The sequence below is a fragment of the Benincasa hispida genome, chromosome 7 (assembly GCF_009727055.1).
Source record: "Benincasa hispida cultivar B227 chromosome 7, ASM972705v1, whole genome shotgun sequence".
NCBI classification, from domain to species: domain Eukaryota; kingdom Viridiplantae; phylum Streptophyta; class Magnoliopsida; order Cucurbitales; family Cucurbitaceae; genus Benincasa; species Benincasa hispida.
In genome coordinates, this window is record NC_052355.1 from 5,276,875 (window position 1) to 5,284,572 (window position 7,698).

Genomic DNA, 7,698 nt, shown 5'->3' on the forward strand with positions numbered 1-7,698 from the left:
ATGTCATATTTAATTAAATATAATTTTGAATCATATTCAAATGTATACCTCTCTCACTTATATATTTCATATGAATCTCATTCATAATGAATATTAACTTGTAGTTTTATTATGAATCCAATTCATATTATTTTAATATTTGAATCTTATTAAAAACTTAATGCATCAATTTTGAATCTCACTCAAAATTTAGTACATCATATAATGTATTTATATATTATATTAATTGTATGTCATACAATTAACATAAATTCCCTTTAACCAATTTGAACAATTCAAATTCTTTCAAAACTAATGATCCTTGTTTTAATCAATATTTATTAACTATGAGCACTTCACTAAAGACTTATAGTTGTATTCTTATAAACTGTAGAATATTTTGCATCCATAGATTTAACCATTACAACTAAGTCAATCCTTCACGAGTTGTTCGTAATTACAGCTGGGTCAAATTACTGTTTTACTCTTGTAATTACCTTTTACTCCTTAAGTAGCACTAGTCTTCTAATGAACAACTTCTTTATAGTACAACTATAAACCAAGTCCCTCTCAAGTTAGTGAGATAGTGGAGCTATATTGTTCATGTCCAAGAGTCAGTATTTAAGGGAACAACTCATCTACTTACCTTATAGGCATGAAGGAGTGAATTCTATCTTGTGTAGCTATGCTTTCAACTCCTTACTCGGTCTTGTCCCCAAAATTGTAGGAGTATTGAGTTGATGACTTGGGCCGCTCTCACCCATACAAATTAAAAGAAGATCCACCATAGCTAGAAGTTCATAACTCACTCAGGATTGAGATCGATTTACATATGGTAATCGTTTGGAGTATTAATCTCTTCAGTCAACGACGTATTACAAAGAGAGATTAAATATTTTGTGGTCCTGTCTTATTATACAAACTCATTGTATAAGATACCCCTACTCACATTCCTCTACATAAATGATTTGGAACAAATCATTTGTAACATTTACAAAAAAAATGATGGATAAATAAAGGTAAAAAATGATTCAACCTTTCAGGCGCTATGCCTTAAGAGACGCTACCGTATCATGCCAAGATAGTGAGTTACGTATGCACAAAAAATTACTCTTATTTGGTCTTGTATGAAGTTTCTTTTGTTAGAGTTAATGTCATAAATTGAGTGTCATTGGTAATTTGTAAAGACAAATTATATATGTAATAAAATAAGAGGTATTATTAATGTTTAGATTGCATTAAATCAATCCAATGAACTAAGATCCAATGAGACATGCAGGTGGATCACATTTAAGTGATAATCTTAACTGTCTATAGTAGATAGATAAGACTGGATACCTTATCCTGGTGACACCATGTATACGACCTGCTTTGTAGATGTTACAATTATTGTAAAGTGCTAGAAATGATCTGATCCTGATCGTTTACGTGGAGACATGTGAGTGGGGGTATTCTATACAAAGATTTTATATAAGACCGAACCGCGAAATGAACCTGTGAAGGTCCTTGAGCGAAAACATGGGGATCAATCGTTTTATTTTCACAAAATCAAAATTATAGAATACAAATATTATGCATAACACAAATTTACAGCATGTAAACATAAATGAAAAAGAGAGAATTAGGGTGAGAGAAGACTTACCCTTGAAGAACCTTTCTTCACGAAAACCAATTCCCTTCTCCGAATTTGTCACAAACAATCACGAATAGAAAAATAATCCAAATGAACACCACCACAATAAGAACCTCCTGTATTCTCTTTGGGGATTAGAATCACTAAGGAGCTGTGAGGTCTTAGATTTATGAAAGAGAGGGAGAAAACTGAGAGGAATTTTGTTTAAAAGAATATTGGGAGCCACTTTTCCATACACGCATTAGATAGAGAGAAATAAGGGGAATGGAATGGTCGGCCACTGGATTCGTCGTCGCCTGTGAACGCTCCCCCACACAAATAAAATTTGTATGCACCAAACTAACCCCTTATACTTACTAGTAGTACAAGTAGCAAGTTCGGGGTCTTATGACTGAGAGTTGAATATCGATTCCTCAAAGATTGGAACTTGTAGGAAGTAACCAAAAGGGGGGCAGGGGATTGTGAAAAATTGTGAAATAAATTGCAAGAAAACAGGGTAATTATAGTTTGGTTCATTCCTCATCAATTCTATCATAGACTAATCAAAAGATGCGTGAGAATATTCGAATTAAAACTTAGCCTACTCAATTAGAATCCTACTTGGTAGTCAATAAAATCAAGTTAATTAACAGAAAAGCGACAATCCTTGACTAATCAATCAATCAACGTGCATTAAGATTCAAGGAAAAGCTAAGCCAATTAATTGATTTCCATCATCTAACCAATTAATTGAGCGAGATTTATCCAAGTTATAAAGTAAATGCTTGCTAATTGGAATCCCAAATTAACACAACAAACTAACTTAACTCATGCTTCTAGGTGACGACTACCTAACGATTACAAATTAGGGCCAATCAAAGCAATAAATTAAACATGCATATCTAATTTGTCAGATTATCCCATACACGAAATTTGAAGAATATGCTCAAGATAAAATCTCATAAATTCATAACAAAACTCACAGAATTATAATAAGAGTCTCAAGAATTGAATTGGAACCAAACTAAGTTCTTACCCTTTAGCTAGATCAGAGAGCTAAAATGAGGCTGGAATAGATCGACGATGCCCAAGATCGGGTGTACTCGACGTGATGTAATCGACTGACCCAAATTGTTCTTTTATAAAACTACCGCAGCAGCACAACGATAGGAAGAGCATTGCAACGCTGCGGCGCATAATGGTCGAGCGTCAGGCAAGCGTCACAATGCTATCTTGACACAGTGTTGTGCGCACGCTGAGGCTGTACGTCCGACAATCCACGTAGCATTTCAACGCTTTAGGGGAGCATTTCAACACTGCCTATTCTGTCGTAGAGTGTTTGAGGGCAGCGTTGACGAGCAGTGCGATGGTGGCATTAGAACATCTTCGAAGAATTGCAACGCTTAGGGCAATGTTGCAACGCTGCCCTGCATCCTAGCATTCTGTCCAATGGCTTTGAGCTAGCGTTGGACTTAGATTTAATGAGAGTGTTGCAACGCTCGATAGGGTAGCATTCTTCATTCCTTCGTCATTTGATCAATTTAGCTCCTAACTTTGTCACTTTAGCGCCTTTTTGTCCTGAACGCTTAATCTGACTGCTTTACACTCGAGTCCTACAAAATAATGAATTTAACCAAATTAAGTAGCTAAACAACCCTGAGCTAAGCAGAAGAAGATAGCACATTTCTAGTGCTATCAGGCAGTTACAACTCCCTCCCAAAACCATTTTTCAAAAATTAATTAAAATAATTTATTTAAAAAATATTTAATATATATTTATATGATAACTACTTTATCATATAATATATATTAAACTATATGTTTTAACTAATATAGCATATAACCTATAGTTTAATATTGTATCAAATACAATATAATCTATAGTTTCATTATCTCAATGATGCATGATATTTAATATAAAACATATTTATATTAAATTTAATTAGATGAATCCAATTGACGTAATTAATATTTAAATTATATTTAAATATTTATTTCCTCTCAAATAATGTATCAAAAACATTATATTACTTATATCATATATAATTAAGTAGAATTAATTATACCACATATAATTAATTCCCTCAAATAATTTGAACAATTCAAATTAATCCAAAATTGATTCTCATTAAATCCTTGTTGAGCTACAGAGGGGACCTCATGGACTTGTAGATTGAAGCTCTAGTGATACTTGAATAATTAATTAAACTCCTTTAATTAAATTATTCAACATCCATTAACTGACGGGCACTTCACTAAAGACCAATAGCTACACCCTTCACACTACAGATATATTTCCGTATCCATTAGATATAACAAGTCAACAGTGCAATGACCCTTCATAAATTGCTCGTAAGTACAGTTGGACATTACTGGTTTGCCCCTATAGTTACATCTAACTACTTAAGAGCCATTGATCCCTCTAATGAACAATAAGCCATAGTTCAACTATGACCAAACCCCTCTCGGGCTAGAAGAGGGTGTGGTGCCACATTGTTCAAGCCCCGAAATTAGCCTTTAAGGGAGTAATTTATCTACTTACCCCGACATTGGGGAAGGAATGAATTCTGTCTTCTGTAGCTGTGTTCCTAGCTCGCCAATCAGACGAATCCCCAATATGCTAGGCTTATTAAGTTGGCGATCTGGCCATTCTCACCCATACAAATCAAAGGACCGCTTTCATAGGAAGGAGTTCACAACTCACAAAGGAGTCAGGTCATGTCACCGATGGTCATCATGGTGAAATGTAAGTCTCTATTATAAACGGTGTTATATAATGAGACTAGTCATTTCATGGTTCGGTATTATACAAACCCCTATGTATAGAATATCCTCGCTCATATGTCTCTACATAAATAATCAGGATCAGATCATTTGTAGCACTTTACAACATTTGTAACATCTACAAAGCGGGTCGTACTCGTAGTGTAACTAGGATAAGGTATCCAACGTTATCCATCTACTACAAACCATTTAGGATATCACTTAAAGATGATCCACCTATATGTCACTACATACATGTTTAAGCTACATATGATAACCTTGGATGTTAGTTTATTGGTTTATGGGTTTAATGCTACTGAGTGTCAAATAAAACATATCATATTTTATTAAATAGATCATTTGTATATTACAATTACAAACTACAGAACCCTGTGAGATTTAGGGCATCGACCCCAACAATCTCCCACTTATCCTAAAGCTAGTGGGGTGTACAATATATACAAGTCATACTAATATACATGTACACAAAGAAAAAAACTAGGGCATAAAACACGCCCAGTACAAAATCTCCCACTTGCCCCAGACTAGATGTGGCTTGTCCCGTAGACCCATACTCTGCAGTTGACCTTCAAACACCTTTGCCATGAGGGCCTTTGTAAATGGATCAGTAACGTTATGCTCTAAAGCTATCTGCATGACGATCACATCCCTTCAATGCACAGTCTCTCAGATGAGATGATACTTTCGCTCTATGTTTTTCTCGCACTTGTAACTCCGAGGCTTTCAGGAATTAACCACAACACCACTATTATCACAATAAACTGTGATGGGCTTTGACATGTCTAAAACCTCTTCTAGATCAGTCTGGAATTTCCTAAGCCACACGGCTTCCTTAGCAGTTTCACAAATCGCTACGTACTCAGCTTCCGTAGTGGAGCTAATAATGCACCCCTGCTTGGTGCTCCACTAGACTACTGCTCCTTCCTTATGAGTGAACACTGATTCTAAAGTGAATTTCCTAGAATCTTTATCAGTCTAGGAATCAGAGTCTGTGTATCCTATAAGGATCAAATCCTTACAACCATATACAAGCATGTATGTAAACTTGAAATGTGTCTTTTACTTACATCATGAGGACAAATATAAATACGGATGAATGAATCATTCAAGCTCATGTTGCCAAAAACTTGATGACGTAAAGATGGAAATGGAATGTGGATGTTGTGTTACGCATTACTACTTCTAGATATATGCATTGTTAACTATATGCTTGTAGTATGCTATGGAGTAATGCATTGTCACAAGTTTCCTTATGCTGAAACCAAGTACAACGCAAGTTTCTCAGAGTAATCCGAGGTCGTACAGAGGGATTGTTCTCGTTAATGTGTTACTTTTGTGATACATGCGATCGGTTTTTACAATTAATAAAGAATTGGTGTTTATACAGGTATCTAAAGTTGCGGTAAAATAAAGTTGCATTCATAAACTAAATTACGATGAAAATAAACCTAAGCTAATGTGATATAAGATACAAGATACAAGATATACATGATACTGAGTTCGAGACTGACTGTAAAGTTTATACAAAGGATCATGGTATGTGATGGCAAGTCTTTAGAGATGAATCAGAAACAGGGAAAGGATAAATAGTAAAAACATCGCAAGTTTGTTATTGCGTTAAACATACAACTAAGGTTCAGCTCTCGCTTGGCGTACACCTCTCGGTGATCGACCGCGTTCCCATATCTCTATGGTGAAACAAGGATGAACGTGATGAACGCAAGGTTGCCTCCATCTCTGAAAGTACTTCTCACTTTAGTTAACGCATTCTTCCAATCCTCTCTTGATAGGCGGAATAGCATCTTCACTTCTGCTCTCACAAGTGAAGATGCCATCTAGCATGCTTTGACGAAACATAATTATTTCCTCAACCCAATTAATTTACTTGCTTAATTCTTGCTAATTGCCCTGGGGATTAAGAAAACGTCATGGAGAAAATGAATTATGGGTGAATGGAAATAGAGGGAGAGATGATAATGGAAATGATCATAACATTCAATACTAAGATTAAGCATCGATACATAGTGTGAATGAAAGACCAAGAAGATGAATACAAGTGATGATAAAGAGAGAGAAACAAATACAGGAGAGTGTCAACGTCTTGACACAGATCTGGTCGGAGGTTTTGCTTGTCGGCGTGTGGTGGTGATGAGGAGGAGAGCTTCCCTCTCAGGCTTGCTCTTCTGGTAGAAGTGATCTTCGTACAGAGCTTCGACGGCGGGGATCGGAAGGATTCCTTGCCCAGAGAATCACCTCTCGGCCTTGTGTCTTTATTCTTCCTGGATCTACTATGATTAGTCGCTCAACCAGTCTCTCTCTCAGATCAGTATATACACGTTTCTAAGTATTCAAGCATATCTTTTAGTGAAATTTCAGAAGCTATTTATAGGTGAAGCTTAACTCTCTGACTTGTGGTCCCCACTTTACTGTTATGGTAGTTCCTGAAATGGTGGAGTGAATATTTCTTCTGTTACACAATCAATCCCGTCAGAAATGCACAACGGTCAGCTGTATATTCGTCAGACTCCTCCGCAAATGCATTGTTGCTCTTTACATCCTCGATCGTTTGCCCGCATGCGGTGTTGTTTTTGATAACTGCATGCGGTTGAGATTGCATTGATTGCTAAGCTCTGGATCGATTTTCACATGCGCCGTCATTGCGTTGATCATCTATTCATTCCTGAATGATGGGCGTAATGCGACATAGATGCATTGTTCTTTTTATCTTGAGCCATGAACATATGCGGTGACTTGATTTCCTTCAAAATAGAAACGAAACATTCCATTCAACCATCGCAATGCTGTCAGGGGGTGTATTGACGACAATTTATAATTCTTGCATTTCTTAGCCAATTTCTATACAATCGACGCAACTTTCCTTCCTTTTGGCCGCAATATCTAAATTAAACAGTATAAATAACTTGTATTTCTATACATAGAAAATAATGAATGAATGAAAAATAAAAGAATGACCGCAATAAAAAAATTGTAAAGTTATTGAGGAGGAGGAGGTTCCGGAGGAGGATTCTGATGTGTACGTGAGGAGCTTCTTCAAAATTCAGATGCTGCTGGAGATGCGGAGGTACCATAGGACCATAAAGATACGCTGTTAGAAAGTTGAAGTAATCATGGTTGCACGCCGCTAGTTGCCTTTGGTTTAGGTGGATCGTATAGATGTTCCGTTGAATATTGATCATCACCTGCCTTGTCATGGCAGAACTGCGTTGCAAATCTTCTACTCGCTCAATTACTGCATCTATTCTTTGGTAAAAGAAGTCATTTTGTTGGGAGAAGAGTTCCTGTTGTTGGGCGAGAAGGGACTG